This window comes from Plecotus auritus (assembly GCF_963455305.1).
Source record: "Plecotus auritus genome assembly, chromosome: 3".
Taxonomy (NCBI): domain Eukaryota; kingdom Metazoa; phylum Chordata; class Mammalia; order Chiroptera; family Vespertilionidae; genus Plecotus; species Plecotus auritus.
In genome coordinates, this window is record NC_137772.1 from 17,700,221 (window position 1) to 17,720,690 (window position 20,470).

Below are 20,470 nucleotides of genomic sequence, written 5' to 3' on the forward strand. Positions count from 1 at the left end.
CGCGGAGGTAGAACCAGAATCCAGGCCCTGAGCCAGTTCCTCTATCTGCAGGATCAGGCCTGGGAAAGGACAGGCAGGACCTTAGGACTGAGACAGTCATGATCAAACAAATTTGGGGGTTCACAAAAGCAGCCAGTGTGGGCCTGTTGCGTCCTAATCCGATGCCGCTCAGGCACATGTGCTTGGTGACTTGGCCACCTGCAGCTCTAAGTGGTTGGGCACTTTAATAATCAAAGCCCTCTGATTAGATGGACAGTGTGTCAGAGTGAGCATATGCCGTCGAGTGTTTTCTGTGTTCCTGACAAATTCACTTAATAGCTTCAATTAAACCCATTTCCTGTGTGCTGGGGCCAAAGAGGTCAATGTACAGAACAACCACACTGCCGAGATAAGCGTGGACACAATACTATCCATCTGAGCAGGCTGGGCTCTGAGCCAGAGGGCCAGAGTGAAGACTGAAGAGTGCTATGGTCTGAATGTTTGTACCCCCAAATTCATATGTTCAAATCCTACCCCCCAAAGCTGCTGGTATTAGGAGGTGGGGTCTCTTGGAGGTGATTAGGTCATGAGGGTGGAGCCTTCATGAATGGGATTAGGGTTCTTATAAAAGAGCTCCCACAGAGCTTCCTATCCCTTTCTGACATGTGAGGTTACAGTGGAAAGTCTTTGATCTGGAAGAGGGCCCTCACCTATGATGCTGGCACCCTGGTCTCAAATTTCCTGTCTCCAGAACTGTGAGCAATACATATCTGTTGTTAATAAGCCAACCAGTCTGTGTTACTTTGTATAGCAGCCCAAACGGAGTAAGACCAAGATTTTATTTTAACATGGTCCTTCAGGATGGACACTGCCGACCTTAAAATAATCCAAACTTCTACACAACGTAGAGTTATGACTTAAGATCCTCAGGCCTCCTGTCAATTGGCTGCACTGGTATTGATTAGTTGAATGACAGACAAGGCCAGAAGGATTTGGGAGAGAGGATAGGAAAGAGAAAATAAGGAGGCTTAAACCCTCACGATGGGCTGCCACCAATGGTACTTCCTACTCCATTTGATCTTCAGAGGCTGCTTTGTTCCGGGGCTTCCTCCAAGGGTCACACTTCAGTCAAGGCCTGTCCAGATGCCAGGAACTTGGTGGAGCTTCAGGGCCCCTCGAAAATCTCCAGCTTGGCCATGAACGGTCAGGAGCCATTTTGACACTATGGAGCAGTAGTTACAAAGTCAAATTTAGGACTCCTCCGTTTACTACTTGTAGGATCTTGTGCAAGTCACATCATCTCTTTGTGCCTCATTTTTATGGGCACAAATAGTATGTACTTGGCAGGGTTGTAATGTAAGAAGTCAATATAGTGAAGCACTTAGAACAGAGCTTGATCTGGAGTAAGAACTCACTAAATGCCAGCCATAATTGTTAATTTTATGTCGCAAACCCAGGGTACTCCAGATCTTACTAGATTTTTGGTTCCTCTTCCACATAAATCAAATTCACTCTTGGGTCCTATATAACTTGGGAGTTACGTATAAGACTTGATTTTCAAATTAAATGACTTTGGTCAAAAGACCACTTTTGTTGGCAGGCGAGGAAGGAAATCAAGCCATGCTGAGTAGCCCCTCATCACTGGCATTTCACTGAGCATCAGCCAAGGCTGCCCCTGATGAAAACTGAGAGACGGGCCAAATTTGCTTACATGGAGCTGCTCGCCACCACCGTGCCACAATCCCAGGCCCACCCAGGATCTATGACCCCGGAAACCCCAATGCAGGGCATCAGTGGCAGCCTGCCACCATCAATCAGTCGGCAGACTTGCAGTGAATTGGGGCACAAGGGCCAGTTGAGGCGAGTATAGCCATGGCTTGGGGCTGGTGGGGAGTAGCCAGGGAGAGAACCAGAAAGAAGGGGGTGGAACTCAATGCTAGGATTCATCTGAGCAGGTCTTGGGCAGTGGAAAAGTATTTTGTATGCTATAAAGGGCCACCCAAATGTTTAGGGGTGTTATTACATAATTGTTGCTACTTTTCATTAAAAACCCAGTTATTTAGTATCCACCTAGCAGGCAACAGAGCAAAGAAAGCCAAAGAGATCTGGGTTTGTATGATCTCGGTGGCTGAGACGTGTGACCTCAGGCAAGTACCACCACCACCTTTCAGAGCCCAAGTTTCCCCTCTGATGGCCTAGAGAACAGGATCTGAACCGAAAGTGATAATGCAGAGTGCCCACAGCAGACAAAGGCAGCAACCAAGGTTGCTTTTTCTTTCTCTCTGGTGAAAACACTGGGTACCTTTTTTAACATAGAAATATAACTTTATAAAACAAGACAGCAGCCCCAGGGAAGGCTTCAGTAGTGAAATATTTTCAAAGCATCCCTTCTCTGTTCACAGACCAGGCAAAGAGGGAATATCTATTTCAGTGTACTTCAGACTTCAGCAGCAGTGGCTCACAAAACGTGGGCTTGGGGAATGTTTTCAGCATGCAGAGTTCTTTTGCTGACCTGGGTCCTATCTCTACGGACTCCGCCCAGCAGGAGCCTCCAGGTGTGTGCTGAACGAGCAGAAGGCAGAGGCAGCTTGCCAACGAAGCGCAGGGCTCCGGGCCTCAGCGCCAGGCTTTGTGTGCTGGCTGGAATGCTTCCCGCAGCGATCACTGACCACAGAAGACAATTCCCACAGGCCGTGGAAGTGGAGAGGTGTCAGGGACCGTGGGAGCATGATACTCAAGTCCACCTGACACAGCCACGTTCCTCATGGCTCCCCTCAGGCCCCCTTGCCTGGGCTGCTTCCAAACCTCCAATCAGGCTGGTCTAGGAGCTGAGAAGCTCTGCAAAATCCCCTACATCCTGGAGGCCACGGCTGTGCATTTGTCAAACGTGGGGTTGGGAGTCTGTGGAGGTCACAGGGATTTATTATTCTATCATCAACTTGATTGGCACCTTTCTATGCCCTGACCATATTACCCTGTGCTTCAGTTGTACTTACATCACCACCTCATGGACAGATCTGCTCACTACAGATAGATGGCATTGATTTTTGTTGTCCTTAAATCAGTACTTTCCTCCTGGAAATTAACTCTTCTTGTCACATCCACTTCAACCTTCTGGGCCTGTGGGGATGCCAAAAAGGAAGTACAGACCAAGAAACATATTCATAAGGAGTGTGAGCAGATTAACCCATAGTCCCAGATTATTTGTGTGTATATATATATATATATATATATATATATATATATATATATATGTATATGTCCAGTCTGTTTAAATATATGCATACAAATGAGATATGAGATATATGTATATACTAATATTTATGAGTTTTTGTGTTGTGTGTATGAGCTCCAACTAATCGACATCCAACACATCTATTTTTATTTACTTAAACTATGTAAGTAAATCTTTATTTAAATATGTAATATAAATGTTACATATTTATTCCTGAGCCATCCCTAGGTCAACCTTGACATGCTCCTTTCTGCCTCTCACATACCTCTCAGGCTTCATACCAGATGATTTCTTCTCTTTCCTGATGTATATTTTTACATGATTTCTCTGGGATAAAAATTACTCAGCCTCTAGTTCAAATTAGTTAATGGTAATGATAATCCTACTAGAGTTGTTAGAACAATGACACAAATCCAAAACAGCAGAGTATATTTATGTTCGATTCAGAAATTCAGATTGACTATCATATGTGTGATTCCAATATCGGTTGTTTTGCAGAGAACTAAGTGAGTCTGGAAGCACTAATGATAAATGTTGATAGTAGTTTGCATTTTATGATCACTAGTGGTGGTCAGCCAAGAGAGGACAGATTCTGCACCGCAGAGAATAGAAGGAATCAACACTGGTTTGACAATTAGCACCACCCCAACCCTGAGAGACAGCACTTCCCACATTGAGTGTGTATTCCACTCACTGGGCATCTTAAGGTACGAATTCTGGTGGTTCAGTAGGTCTGAGGTGGAGCCCAAGATTCTACATTTCTAACATGCTCCCACAGGAAATCATGTGTGTGTGTGTGTGTGTGTGTGTGTGTGTGTGAGCGCGCGCGCGCGTGCCTGTGTGTGTAGAAAACTAGATGCCATACAAGATCTTCTGCTAGTTGCTGAGAGGAATCCAGATTTTAAATCACTTGTGGTTCAGAAGATGTGGGCAGCCCCAAATATTAAAAAAGGAGGCATAGCTTTCTTAGAAGAAGAGGATAGAGTGTTGCTGTGGATAAATGCTTGTGGATAACTGAGAACCAACTGGAAAGGAGGGAGAGAAAAGAAGGGGTTTACAGGCGCCTGGAACTGAGTGTTATGCTGACTGCAGTGCTATTAAGATGCAGTGATGGTTCTGAAACACAGAGACCCTCATCTCACGCATGGCTCTGGCCCTTCAGTCCTTTGAATTGAGGTTTGCCTTTGACTTAATGGAACATTTTCTTCTGGTGCCACAACAGCCATTTCATTCCAAGATGGATTGCACTGTGAACTGATCTTTTTCCATTTCATGTCCCAAACCGCAGCACAATTAGTTTCTAAATAAATGTCAATGGCTTCTGGGGGAGGCTCTGAATGCAGGGCTGGAATAATAGTGGCCAGCCACAAGAGCGTCCACATTGACTCTTCCCCTAAAAGGGCTCAGAGGTTCTGATTGCACCCATTGTACTTAGACCCTGTATTTCCTGACCGGCACCAATGCTGATGAGCCCTTGTTGGACATTTTGATGCAAAGTGATTTAAAAGAAGATGGAGTTTGTTTTGAAGGTCGACACATGTTTAAAGGTAAACACAGATCAGTTCTGCCACTAAACAACTCTGTGTGCTCTTGTAAACTCGTGATTTTTGTCTTGACTGACTCCAGTCACATGTAGAGATAATTCCCCTCTTCACCCCACCTTTTGATCTAAGTGAGGACAGATGTCATGTTTGAATTGTGTGTTCCCCAAACCCATACGTTGAAGTTCTAACCGCAGTACTCAGAATGTGGCCTTGTTTGGAAATAGGGTCATTGGAGATGTAATTAGTTAAGATGAGGTCATACTGGAGTAGGGTAGACCCTAATCTAATATGACTGATGTCCTTAAACAAAGGGCAAATTTGGAAACAGACACACACACATAGAGAGAATGCCATGTGAAGGTGAAGGCAGATGTTAGGATGATACACCATCAACCAGCCAAAGAACTCCAAAGATTGACATCAAAACACCAGAAGCTAGAGAAGAGGCAAAGAACAGATTTCCCCCTCACAGCCCTAGAAGGAATCAACCCTGGCAACACCTTGATATCAGGCTTTTAGTCTCTAGAACTGTGTGACAATACATTTCTGTTGTTTAAGCCACTTGGTTTGAGGTGCTTTGTCATGGCAGCCCTAGAACACTAATACAACAAATGGATAATAAGATTAGGTATCAACAAAATTAAAATTAGGCCTTGGAAAAAATCTTTTCCTCTGAGAAATGAGGAAATTGGAGCAAGTGGTTAATGAGATCCCTTGCATTCCAGGGAGGTAAAGCATTCTGTGATTCTCCAAGATTCTGATATATTGATCAATCTAATGCCATTTTGTGGATTACACCTGGCAAGTGAGAGCTGAGCAACAACAGCTGCATCCAGAGGGAGCTGAGTACAATGGAAGAGACACAACTCAACCAACCAAGTAACCAGGCAGAACCTTAGTGCTATAGGGACTTCAGATGCTAAACAGAGACAACCATGCCTGGCTGAGCGGGGCCCTGGTAGCAGAGGGCAATCTCTGGAGGAAGCTAGTGTGACCTCCGCAGGCTCACCGTGGCCCCAGGCTCCTCCTCCTGCAGGCAGGGCAGTCTAGAAGCACTAGTTAGTATTCAGACTAAGACTGCTGCCTGACTTTCTGACTCCAGAGCTGGCAGTCAGCAAAGAGCTAGGAGGACCAGTTCACAAACCACAGTGGGCAACCTCATGACTGTTCAGGAATATTTGTTGAAGGAAACACTTGGTAAGTTGGCGGGTAGGAATCCAGAGGCATCATAATTTGGGTGTTCAGAGAAAATGTGACCTCATGTTGTAGTTACTGGCATGTGGGCATTTGGGTTACATGTGAACAAGTCAGGGCAGGGACCATTCTATACTGTTCATTACTGATTTTTCTAGTCACTGCCTTGCACATTGTAAACTTTCAATTTCTTGCATGAAAGAAGGACAATGAAGTAGGAATTTGTTCCAGGAAGAGGGAAAATAATTGACCAATTTAGTAATTAAGGCCATGCTACCTTCTAGATGCAACTTTAATTAGCTATTTATTTGAATTAATTTTGCTGTCATTACATTGATTATATTATTTAGTGCCTCTTGGTAAAGAATAATATGTGTGACCACAAAGGTTAGCTTAGCAATTGAAGGATTTGAATTGGTGAGGCAGAGTTCAGCTTTCCCATGTTATCAGTTAATAAATATTAACTGGCTTTTTGATATGTGCAAAGCACAGTGCTAGATAATTGTAATCAAGGTTCATGATCACATATAAAGTGTTCAAAGATTATTCTTTAAAATAGTACAGTAAGCAGAATCCCCTGTTCCCTGAACAAACCCTATTTTCTCTCTCGGTTTTAATACCTAGGTTCTCTCTCCTCCTCCACCCTGCCTCCCCCAGCCCCGGGCCCCACCCTGCAAATATCTCTCATCTTCAAGGCTTACCTCTCAAATTGCTTTATCTACCTGGTTCCTGTAGATCTACTAAATTAGAATAATCCTTCCTCTATATACCCATTAACTCACTGCAAGTCTCTCATGGCACTTACGTTCTACCTTGTATTCTAGCTAATAGTTATTTGTCTTCTCCATCTTACTAAATTATATGTTTCCTGATGTGATTGATTGACTAGTGCACCCCCCTGCAAAATCCATGTCCACCTGGAACCTCAGAATGTGACCTTATTTAGAAATAGGGTCAATTAGTTAAGAATCTTGAGATGAGATCATCCTGGATTTAGGGATGGCCTAAATCTAATGATTGATGTCTTCTAAAAGAAAGGAGAGGGAGATTTGGAGAGAGAGACACACAGAGAGAAGAAGTCCATGTGAAGATGGAGGTAGGGATTAGAGTTACGCTGCCATGAACCAAGGAATGTCGGGAGCCACCAAAAGCTGAAGTAACCAGAGTTAAGAAAGGAGTCCCCCCTACAGCCTTTGAGGGAGCATGGCCCTGCTGACACCTTGATTGCAGACTTCTGGCCTCCAGAACTATGAAAGAGTGAATTTCTATCGTTTTAAGCCATCCAGTTTATGGTAATTTGCTGTGGCAGCCCCAAGGAACTAATATACCTGAGCATAATTTATGGTTTACCTTTGTATCTTCTCAAACTTGCTCATAAGGATTTATGAAAGTACTACATTTGCAAGTCATTAATCTCAGCTTTTCTTAAAGCCACTGTGACTAAAAAAGCACTTATAAAATAAAAATAAAAAGCATCAAGGACCAAACACAGTCAAATTACATTAATTAGTTATATTTTCCTTTGTGTGTGTCCTGGGAGGTACACACGCCTTTTGTGTGCAAAGGAACCAAGCAAGACAGCTTGGATGTGGCTATGAGGAGTGACCTGCTGAGTGCAAATATCTGACTGAGGCTTCTGACTGCTGGAAGGAGCCTCATGCTCACAGTGAGAGGAGCTTCCAGGAGAGTCTAGAGCCACTCTCTGTGGCTCTGAGTGGCACAGAGAAACTCTAGCTTCTGGATTCATGTGTGTGTGTGTGTGTGTGTGTGTGTGTGTGTGTGTGTGTGTGTGTGTAGAAAACTAGATGCCATACAAGTTTTGATGAAGAGCCAAGGGCTGCTTTCTAAATGGTGAGTGGCATTTCCAGCCTACCCTGGAAACAACCACCTTGGACGTTTAGACAAGCCACACGAAGCACTGACCTTATGTCCTGGTAGATAAGGCTTTGTCATCATTTGAGGGTGCCTACGAGTTCTCCTCTGTGGACACAGGAGTTGGGAAGTCAGGACTGGGTCATCATTTCTTTGGGCTAAACATTGGCTCTCCAATGCTCCTTTGGGAGACTTGCTCAGAAACCCACTAATTGTCTAGTGGCTCTTGATTTATCAAATAAAACTTTTTGTCATAGCTAACATATATTGAGTTCCCACCTAGTGCCAGGAACTGTATTACAAACATTGACACATTTTTGATGATTAAATTCTCATGGCAACCCTACAAAGAAGGTATTTAAATCCCTATTTCACAGATAAGGAAAGTTGAACCTTCATAAGTGAAATAACTTGCTCAAGGTCTCACACCAGTCAGTTGTGCTGGACCTGAAGCCCTATTGATCATTCTGCCTCCAAATCCCAGACTGGTGGCCCAAGCTACTATTGCTTTTCAAAGGGCCTCTCTGCCTCAGTGAAGACATGAGAGGCTGGGGGTGGGTGGGGGAGAGGGCTTAATCACAGGAAGGGAAAGAGAAGACAAAGAGAGGGCAGCTGCCAAAGACCAGCTTCACAATTTCTTCCACATGAACACACCCCTGAACACCATGCACCAAGGCTGTTTAAAGCAGAGTTCTTTAGAAATTCAGTGGTAGCTGATCACATTAGCTAAATGAGCTCCCGAGGCACCTATTAACGCTGTTTCCTGTACTGAGAGTACATTATGCATCTCCTTAGATTTATGCACTGGAAGGAGAATGTGGCTTTTACCTTACTTCACTCTGATAAGCCGTTCCTGGTGTTTTGGTCAACCATGATGATGATGATATTTTTGTACTTTGGAAGTTATATTCTCAGATGGAGGACAGATGAGGCTCCATTTTGGTGATAACATGGGGAAGCATTCTTTCAGAGCCTTCTGCTTCTGTCATTTTGTTCATTCTGATTTAAATGTTTTGCCCTTGTCTGGCTCTTTCCCACTCATAACTGTTTTTGAAGTGGGTACAATGTTATCACTCTATTACTAGTCACAAACCATGGGCAAATCATTCTTGCAATTGATATTGCTTATAAATTATTACATCAACTGCTCTACAATTCCAAAGTAATGCCTTTCCCTAAGTCCCTCAAGAATAAAAAAAGAAAAAAAAAAAAAAAAGCCCAGCATGATTTCAGTTCAGAACCCTCCAGCACAGCGCTGTTCCTCTGACTTCTTGCCTCAATGGCATTTCCTGGGGTTGAAAGTTATTTAATGCTCATATGGTGATAGTTGATCTTTCTTTCTATTGTCCCCAGTGGCCACTGGAGCTCTCTCATTCAAACACAAGCTCATGGGAAGCCAAAGAGAAGGCAGTTACCCTGCAGGGCACCAAACAGCTGTGCTTTTTAGTATCCGCCTAAATGGCTTCCTAGGGTAACATTGATCACCAAAGTGCTCTGTTTTGAGTAAGCAAACTCCATTTTAACCACAAATTGCTGTAAGTGTCGTCGTGGCCCTATATGTTATTCTAGAAGAGTATCAAGGCACTTCTTTCTCAGCTTGGGCATCCAAGTCTGGGAGTGCACACTCAGCAGCATGGATTACTGGTGGTTTTGTTGGCAAACCCAAGGTGGTTGTTTCCAGGGTAGGCTGGAAATGCCACCCACCATTTAGAAAGCAGCCATTGGCTCTTCAATCAAACAGTAACATGCATTGCTTTCTGGCAAACTGGGTCCTACTGGTGAACTTGGTCACTTGCCTACTGCCAGCCTGTCCTTGGTCTGGAGGGTAGCACTTTGCTCCATCAGGAGAATTACCAAGGCTTTGGCAGCACTTGTTGAAAACTCCTGTATTTTGGGAGTTTTGGTTCTGTGGCAACATATCCATATGGATCTGTAGAGTGTGCCCAGCTCCATGTCTACCTCATACCTGCTCTTGACTTCTTACACTAGAGCAATTCAGGAGAAAGAAGAAGACAGGAAGAAACCAGCCTTCCTATACCAAGTTCCTGGTACCTCTTGAGTGTCTACTGACTGAAAGGGAAGAACTGATAAGGGCCATAAAGGTCAAATGGGGATGAAGGTAAGAGAAAACCAACCCCAGGTGAGCACATCAATGATTCTACATCCCAACCTTGTCTATGTTCTCTTGGGTCGGGGGATTGGCACTAGGTTGTAGTAGCAGATGGAAATCCAAGAGGACTGCACTAAGTTTGGCTCTCATTGGTGTCTAGGAGCACCAGGCTAGATGAGTCACCCACCCAATGCCTCCCACTCCTCCAGGGACTATATCATGAGCAGCATGTCTCACTGGGTGGTAAGATTTATGCCAGCTGATGATATCATGACCCAAGAGTTGTTAAAAGACCATGATGTTGAGCTGTCAATGGCCACATTCCTATTGTCCAATCCAATTAAAAGCTCTATTCTCACACATGAAACTCAAGAGTGTCCACAGAAGCAGTTATATGACTCAGACAAACAGTGGCCTGTAAGGATTTTCCAGGTGACCACAGACTGGTTTATCATATGATCCTTAGACCTGCTCATCATTCTGCATCATCAAAATCTGTTTTACTCCAGTATCATCCCCATTGACATATACACCTGACTTGACATAACACATCTTAAAACAAACTTTCCCTTGACTTGATATTCTCATTCAACCACAGCCCATTTTTCTGCTTCTCCTTATAGTAAAACCCCTAGAAAGTTATAGATTATCACTGTCTATTTTCCCACTTCCCATTTCTCCCAAAAAAGTCCTCATTCCCTGGCTTATTTCTGTCTCAGAGTCTTTGCACATGCTATTTCTTGTGCCTGGAATGCTCTCCCCCTGACCTCAGCATAATTAACTCTGCACCAGTCAAGTCTCAGCTTCAGCATCACATCCTGAGGGAGACTTTCCCTGACTGCATGGTTTAAAGCTGCTCCTAAACCTAGTCATTCTTCATCTCATTACTCTGTTTGTTTTCCTATGTATCAATGAACACTCTCTACTTGAAATTATCTTTGTACTTGTTTATGGTTTATTTTTGTCTCTCCACACTAAACCATGTGACAGCAATCTTGTCTGTTCACTGCTTTTTCCCTAATTTATACTATTGCTTTGCTCATATCATATGCTCAATAAATATTTGTTGTGTGAGTAAATGCTCCCATTATGAAAAGTTCCATACTGTGGTTCTGTTTCTAGTATGAAGCAACAAGGTCTCTAACCCTGGCAGTGCAAGAAAATTACCTAGGCATCCTATATAATAAAGAGGTAATATGAAAATTGACCATCACTCCAACACACAAGATGGCCACCCCCATGTGGTCAAAGATGGCCTCCCCCATGTGGACACAAGATGGCCACCACAAGATGGCCAGCAGGGGAGGGAAGTTGAGGGCGATCAGGCCAGAAGGGGAGAGCAGTTGGGAGGGACCAGGCCTGCAAAGGAAGGCAGTTGGGGGTGATGAGGCCTGCAGGGAGGACAGTTAGGGGCAACCAGGCTGGCAGGGGAGGGGAGTTGGGGGGGACCAGGCCTGCAGAGGAGGGCAGTTAGGGACAATTGGGCTGACAGGATAGCAGTTAGGCATTGATCAGGCTGGCAGGGGAGTGGTTAGGGGGTGATCAGGCAGGCAAGCAGGTGAGCAGTTGGGAGCCAGCAGACCTGGATTGTGAGAGGGATCCCAGATTGGAGAGGGTAAGGCTGGGCTGAGGGACACACCCCCGTGCATGAATTTTGTGCACCAGGCCTCTATTCCTATATAATAAAAGGTTAATATGCAAATTGACTGGAGGGTGTAATGACCGGTGGCTATGATGTGCACTGACCACCAGGGGGCAGATGCTCAATGCAGGAGCTGCCCCTGGTGATCAGTACATTCCCACGGGGGGAGCGCCACTCAGCCAGAAGCCGGGCTCATGGCTGGTGAGCACAGCTGGTGGTAGTGGGAGCCTTTCCTGCCTCCGCGGCAGCACTAGGGACCCCTTGGGGGATGTCCACCTGCCGGCTTAGGCCCGCTAGCAGGCATAAGCCGGCAGGTGGACATCCCCCGAAGGGTCCTGGACTGTGAGAGGGCGCAGGCCAGGCTGAGGGACCCCTCTGCCCCTAGTGCATGAATGTTGTGCACTGGGCCTCTAGTATTTTTAATAATTCAGGTTCTTGGACCTCATATCAGGATTTGTTGAGGTGCCTTTGAAAGTGTCCTGACTTTTCCATTTACTCTGATGAAAAGTCTTGAAGTGGCAAAGGTCAGGAACAGAGGATGAGCATTCAGGCTAACAGAGTTTGGGTTAGGTGACCTTGTGAGTCCTTGTTCCACCAGAGTAAAAATTGTTGGAGACCACTGGATTGCAGCTGGGGCTGGGGATGAGGGTGGAAGGAGATGAGAAGCTGAACTCTGTGACATGGGCCCATCTGGCTGTTAAAAGCCACGGTCATTTTACCCACTTTGGTAGCAAAGTGGTTCTGTGAATTATCAGGGCACCTATTAGTCAGGAAGAACTCTCTACGTCACTATATCCTTTAGCTTCATGATCTAGAACTCTGCTGTCCAATGCAGTAGCCACAATTTAAATATGAATTAATTAAAATTAAGGTATTTGAATTAAATTTATTAAAATTAAAATGAAATAACATGAAGAATTTCATTCTTCAGTCCCACCAGTCACATTTTAAGTATTCACTAACCACCTGAGCTAATGGCTATAGTGTTAGATAGTACATTTCCATCTCTGTAGAAAGTTCTGTTAGATGAGATGGCTTAGAAAATGGGCTCCTGGGACAGTTTGGTCATCTACCTGCTGTTGTTATTGCATTAAATGCCAGCCTTGTCAGTGCTACATGGAACTAAGCTTTACTCTGGTTAAGCAATGAGTCTCATGAGGCCTGGGAATTTCAGTTGAGCAGGTGAGAAGCTGATGAAAACAGCTTGTAAAAACATGTGTCAGCAGACTTTCCCACACACAGAGGAGATACACATTTTCTCAGAGACATATCATTGTTGCCTCAGAGGACCTGGGGGAGAGCACATCTCTGTGCCAGGGAAGGCACTTCTCTTAACTTGCTCTCCTTGAAACCTGAGGTCAAGGTCATTGATAGGCATATCACTGGGATTTCTTAGTTCACTTTAAGGCAGGTCACATGACTTATGATCTTATATTATCTCCTCCTTTGCATTTTACTAGCTAGATGATAAACACTAGCATTTAGTCTAACTTGCTTTATATTAGGTCTCTACTTGTCCAGGGTTATAACTTATTCCCTTCTCTGCAGCACCTGGTAATATGCATGGTGCATAATTATTTCTATACAAATATTCCTTAGATTGGATAAGTGGGTGGATAGATGGATTCAGACCTACACTGCCCATGTTTCAGTGATATCACCATTTCTGGTGGTACATATTTTCTCATCTCAGGGCTTCAGAGGAATTCAGTATATTTCTCTCTTCTGAAGATGAGGAGATATATCTTCCAAGTCAATAATGCATTGATGAATGAAGGAAAGTTTCTCTAATGTCATCAGAGCATTCTCATGGGACTTAATCAGAAAAGCCATTTCCATTTTCTTCTCTCTGGTAGAAAACCAGCTATAGAAAGAAGAAATCCAACTGTAAAGGGAAACATGGCAATAGGTAAATTTCATAAGAAATTGTGCATGTGTCATGTGAAACATTCAGGTTCCCAGAGCATTTTTTCTTACTCTTTTAAAAACCCAATCTTGAATGCTTATTACAGACTCTCGAATCTTCTATTCTCACATCTTGTCTCTGGGGGAGAGAAGGAGACTGCATATTCCACAGCGGGGAGCACATGCCACCTGGTAAAAGAGCCTAGTTGTCGGGGTGTATTCGTTATCTCCCAGTGGTGTGCTCATGTCCATGAGGATGGGACACTACAAGGAAATCCAATAATGCTTATTCAGAACAATGTGAACAAACTGTTTCTCTTCTCTAGCATACTTTTTCTTGTTAAATTATCAATTATGTAAATATTGGTTACTTAGCAATAGTGGTTTTTAGTAATTATTTTTTGATTATAAAAACAATCCACAGTCACCCTGGCTGGTTTGGCTCAGTAGATAGAACGTCTGCCTGCAGACTGAAGGGTCCCAGGTACAATTCAGGGGCACATGCCTGGGATGTGGGCTCAATCCCCAGGAGGGGGTGTGCAGTAGGCAGCCAATCAATGATTCTCTCTCATCATTGATATTTCCATCTCTCTCTCCCTCTCTGAAATCAATAAAAAATATTTTAAAAAATAATCCACAGTCATTACAGAAGTATAGAAAAGTATAAAGTAATTGTGAAAAGCTATTAAGAAAAGTAAAAATGTTTGTAACCTTACTACCCTGAATTATTACTGTATATACTGTAGTGCATTTTCTTTCCTTTTTTCTATGCTATGTATATTTGTATCTCATGAATAATTAGGGTCATGTTGTTCATACTTAATTTTATTTGTATATTTAACAATGCATTATTAGGAGTATATCCCCATAACATTAAATAATTTTCAGAGCAAGATGCTATATAGTTTTAACCCCCCCCCCCAAATGTATAGGCTATAAATACAGTATTATTTAAAGGGAAATTTATGGTTTTAAGTTCTTGTATTAAGAAAGAAGGAAGTCAGCACTCTCCCTCTCTGGATCATGCTGCACCTGTCATCTTTCTCCCCTTCTCCCTCCCCTCCCCTTACCCCAGGCTCTCTCTGGAGGTGCCTGTGCCTTTCCCTTGCCCCTCTTCTTCCCCCAGGGCATTACCTTTGCCTTTCTCTCACCTAAGCTCCAGGGCCCTTCTTTTTGCCTCTGCAACTTGATTTCTGAGTGCCTGTATCTCAGCTGGCTTGCTTCTTCCTGTGTAACTTTCTAGATAAACTTCTGCTTATAATTTGAAAAAAAAAGAAAGCAAGCAAGCAAGAAAGAAGAAAATCATTGCACATCTAATTTAAGGTGTTGAAAGAGGAATAGCAGAATTAACAAAGTTCCAAACAGGAAATTAAACTAAATTTATGAACACAGAAATGTGTTAGATTTGTCTACTGTATCTTTTTTTTAAAAAAAATATATTTTATTGATATTTTAGAGAGGAAGGGAGAGGAATAGAGAGCTAGAAACATCGATGAGAGAGAAACATCGATCAGCTGCCTCCTGCACATCTCCCACTGGGGATGTGCCCGCAACCAAGGTACATGCCCTTGACCGGAATCGAACCCGGGACCCCTCAGTCCGCAGGCCGACACTCTATCCACTGAGCCAAACCAGTTTCGGCTGTATCTTTTTCCATTCTGTACTTTGAACCCTGTGATCTTTATGTTTTAGATGTGTCTCCCCTCCTACATCTTTGAGGATCTTTAACTGAGGCATTTGGTCCATTTTCATTTAAATGTAATCACTGAAATATCTCTGACTCTTTTTTGTTTTCTATCCTTCTCTCTCTCTCTCTCTCTCTCTCTCTCTCTCTCTCTCTCTCTCTCTCTCTCTCTCTCTCTCTTCCCTTCTTCTGTACTGATTTCTTTCCACTTTTTTCTACTACTTTTAAAGTTCTAATTCTCTCTCCTGGAGCTCCTCCTAGAATGTTAACAAGCATATTACTGTATTCTAAATGGAATGAATACATTTCCTTCCTTCCTTCTCTACTTTACAATAACCTTAGAACACGTTAATCCTTTTACCCTTTCTAATTTATATGCTATTGTTGCTGTGCAACTCATTTCTATTGTCACGGTTTTACACAGTCAGCTTTTTGGATTTACTCATATACTTGCCACTTTCTTGACTCATTATGCCATCTTTCATCTCAATATGCATACATAATACAAATATGTACAGTTCTATCTTTTTATCTGCTGTTATTTCTATCTGCCATTTTCCTGACCAGCTAGAGATGAAACTTGCCTCTTAAGAGAGTGAGGTCAGAAGGGAAGCATATCCTGAAAGCCAGTTCTAGAGCTTCCAGCAGTTTATGTGAAGTCCTTATTCATGCATTGACTGTCCTGGGCTTGAGCCCTCACCCCTCACAGTCACAGTACTTCAGAGATCATGTATTCCCAACACCATCTCTCTAACCACCCTTTCTCCATTTCCTATACCCTCCTTGAAAAAAGCAAAGAGAAGAGCCATCTGCCTTGGAAGCTATCCTGGTTGCACTCTCCTCTTTCAGAAAATGTGTTGGAAGCCACCCCTTGCCTTCACTAGCAGAGAGGTGTGGACAATGAACCCGGAAGGCTGGTTAACCTTGAAGGCTCTGAAAGGTCAGAGCCAAGCACCCACTGTTTAGTTGAGACAATGGTAGCTAAAGCAACTTCCACCTTTTAGTTTTATGTAAATCCTTGCTGATTGGCTATTATTGGAATTGCCTGCCTAAGGGCTATGGGTGTATCCCAAAGCCTGAATAAAAGGGATAGCAAGGCCAGAGCAAAGAGGAGTCATTCCTCTTGAGCTAGCCTCCCACCTGGCCCCCAATTCCCAAATTTAAATATTCTTATCTATTCTCTTCATTTGTGTGCGGCCTCCTCCAGAACTCAAACCCTGAACCTGAACCCTGAACCACGCGGGACGTTGCGGGGACACTCGCAACTGGCACCTTCGATGTGGGACCTCTAGAGGGGATGATATTTTGCCTAGAGCTAAGAAAGGAAGAATACACCGAAAAGGTGGGGAAGAATTCACTGAAAAGGTGGGGAACAATTCACGGAAAAGGTGGGGAAGAATTCCCCATATAGGTGAGGGAAATTCACTGCATGCAAAGCCCACGATCAGCTGCAGAAGTCATGATCTGTAAGTAGGGTGGGAACGTCTTTTTCAGCCAGGCTAATGGGGCAGAATATAAAGGTTATAAAGTAAACTTTGTTATAGACTTTTGATTTGCATGCTTAAGTAATGTGGTTTCTTGTTCAAATTAAAATCTTAATTTGTATTTGGAATCTAAAATCTGTTATAAGAAATGAAACTCCGCTGCCAAAACCGCCTCTGGTGCAGAGAAATTCAAAGGTGGCAGGAGAGGGCAGGGCTATCTGCTCTCCTGCAATGAGATTACTTAAAAGTTTTGTTTAAAAATTATAGAAGAACTCATAGGGAAATGCAAAATTTGGCCAAATTAGGTGCTGGTAATTACTTCGGAAAGTGAAAAAGGAAAAAATTTAAGATCTGTCTTTATCTATTAAGCATGAAAAGATACGCAGCCAGATCTGTTGCTGAAATCTTCTCCCAAAGCAAGCAGGATGTGGGGGAAGGGAGACATGTGGCAAGCCAGTATAAAAGGCCACTCTCCCAGTATGCTAATTTAAAGTCTCTTTTCTCTCCATGAAAAAGCCTTCTCGCCTTAAAAATTTAGAAATGCATCCGGGATATCTGTGCATGTGTAAAGAGCAAACCTAGTGTAAGACAAAAAGTGTGCACGGTCTGATTTTGGATATTAGATAGGTCTTAAACTGGACTTGACTCTTTACAGGAGCTACAGAAATGAAAAACCCAAGACTGGTTTTTTCCTAAGAAAAATGGCGGATTTGACCAAAAGGAAAGAATACAGGCTAGTTCCAGCAGTGGGACTGGCATTTCCATAATAAAGAGTGGTTTTTAAAATGCTAATGAAGTGTGTTCAAAAGTTAATTTTAAGGCCTTCAAGAAAATCAGTAAATTATGTGTTACAAAAGAATTTATCCAAAGTAAATGCCTTAAAATAATTGGAATTGGATTTGAAACTCAAAAATTGTTGAAAAATAATTATAAAGATCAAGTAGCAGAGGAAGACTGGCTATGCCCTTTGTTAATGAAGGAAGGGGTAGTCGCCCTTCTCCCAGCAGACAGGTAAATCAGCTTCCCACCAGTAGCCATTCTTTAAGGACAAGTTTGCATTTGAATACCTACAAGCTTGCTACTCAGCTTCCCCCAGCAGAGAAAAAACATGGTCAGTTTAAAGTTAATTATTGTGTTTTTGAAATTTATCCTTAAAAATATAAGTGTTAATAAAAAATAAAAAGGATCCCAAATCAATTATATAGAAAAGATTCCTTTATTAACTTTTGGTCGAGAATATGTTTGTATATTTTCAGAAAACAACTCCAAGACCATGGGGATTCCTGCAACAGAGAGGAATTGACAGGTCTGCTCCAACCACGAAGACAAGAGGAGAAACAGTCCAGAGATGGAAGACGCTGACGATGCCTTGCCACGCTAGCAGTCAGCAGCTGTGCCATGCAGCAGGTTGCCTAAGACCAAACCAGAGAGGGTCGGACTTGCATTGCCACCATGTGCCCACCATCCAGATATCATTGCTGACATGTACACTTAAGGAACTGTTTGACATTGAAACGGGGACTCAGAACCGTTGAAATTGGGACTCAAACATTTTTTGTTATTATATGTTTATTTCTAGTCTGCAGAGGCAAGATTTTTTAAAGGGAAGAAAAGGGGAAAAAAATAGATACAGAGGCAAAGAAGCATTGAACAGACTGTCAAACTACAGCGGGAAGGCAGAGGAGGTTTTGCGGGGTGGGGTGGGGGCGCTGTAAGATCAACTGAAGGACTTGTACGCATGCATATAAGCATAACCAATGGATACAAGACACTGGGGGGGGTGGTCAGGTAAAGGCATGTACTGGGGGGAAGGGGAGGCTGGGGGGAAGTCAATGGGGAAAAAAAAGAGTCATATGTACTACTATTTGTAATACTTCAAACAATTAAAAAAATTAATTAATTTAAAAAAATAATCAAGAACTGCTAAATATTTGACTTGCCAGCTCTAGAAGTTTAACGTTCAAATTAAATTGGGAGAAAATATAGTTGTGGTAATTAAATGCCTAAAGTATAAAAATTGTTGAAAAAATGTTGTGTTTTCTCTGAAAATAATTAGGAATTCAAAATATGTTGTTTGTTGGTCTAATTAAATAATAAGGATTAATTCTGTGATCCCAACTGAAATTTTTAATGCAAAAACCAGTTTAAATTTAATTGATATCTTAAGATAATTATAAAAAGTATTATAATCTTTAAATCATATATAGATATTTGTTTGGTATTTTTTCCAAGTTAAATTTCAAGGCTGTAATTGAGAGATAAATTTGAGGACATTTTCAAGGGCCCTGAAATGTTTTCAAGAAGTTATTCTCTCTTCTTAAAGGAAATCTTTTTGAAATTTAACCAATCTAATATACTTGAAATTGCATGGAAAGTTTTATCAAATAAAAATTAATAACTATGTTTTACTTATAAATGTTATAAAGGTTTTGGCCTCTAAGGAGGACAAAACAAAATTTCTAAATAAAGCCAAATTTTTAACAGCAGAATTTTAAAACAATTTAAAATAATAACAAGCCCATAGCCACCTGTATTCTTAATTAAACTAGAGGTGGGTCAGTGTTTGGCGCCTTGTAAATCAGCGTAAAAGTTTACTAAATTTGCTTTGCTTTGCTTTTTAAATAAAGATACCTACTTAAATTACTTTATAAATTAGCTTTTTAAAATATAATCAAGGTCTCATATAAATTAACTTATATCAAAATATCAGAAACAGCTAGTGAAATTTCTATTTGTCTTGCTCTTCCCTTATTTATTGTGAGAATAAACAAACCATCTTTTCTGTCAAGTTTAGACAACCACCATGAGGACTGCCTGACTTGGTAGCTGCCATTATGTCCACATGGCTTGCTGCTCCCTGGGGGCTGCCATCTTGAAACAGCAAAAGGCCAACCCCTCCCTTTGAATAAGCCAATGTCTTTGTAAGCAATTTGATTAAGTCTTCTAAGAAAGTTACTGAGACATCCCGTGATCCCTCTGTATATGCAAATTAGCCAAAGGGGATACTCTTTAAAAATAAAATTCTAGCTTAATAAAAAGGAGAAATTTGAAAATTTTGAATTCTTTTTCACTGGTATTTATAGGATAAACTGAGGATTGTTATTAAAATATTAAATCTAATCCATACTAGTGGTCACCATAACCTTAAGAGAAGTTGTTTCATGTTACATGGCCTGGCAATACCTGTCAGGGTTAAGCAGCAGCCCTGTAGGTTGCTTGTTGCAAAAAAGAAAGACAAAGGTTTTTAATTCAGACTCTGTAGCCTGAAAATTATTTTGGAAGGAAATAAAGAGAGGTTTTCTTCAAACATCTGAAGAATTGTAATTAAAAGTTAATAAATTTGGCCTCATAAACTGAAGTAAATAATTTGTGTTTTTGCCTCCCTGACAAAGTTTATGTAAAGTTATTTAAAAACTAATTTAAGTAGTGTAATTAATATCATTTATTGTGCATAACCTAGGACAAGTGAAGTTAAAAATAAACCTTATTTCAGATTAATTTAAATTGGCTAATTGAAATAAGTGAATATCCATAAAAACTTAATTGTACTGGACAAAAAACTATTCCTGAAGTATTAACTAAAATTTTTATTGATAGTTCATCTCATAGTAAAATTGCCTAACATGCAATGAATCCAAAACAGTCATATTTTTGTGCAAAAAGTTAAAATTAAAAGTTATCAAGACTGCATTGTAAAAATTTCCAAAAGCCTCCTAATATTTAAATCAAAAAGGGGGGGATAGTAGAGTAATATCCTGTAAGAAATAATATTCTGTAAGTAAATTACATCAAGGAAATTTTTACTTTGAAAAATAATTTTC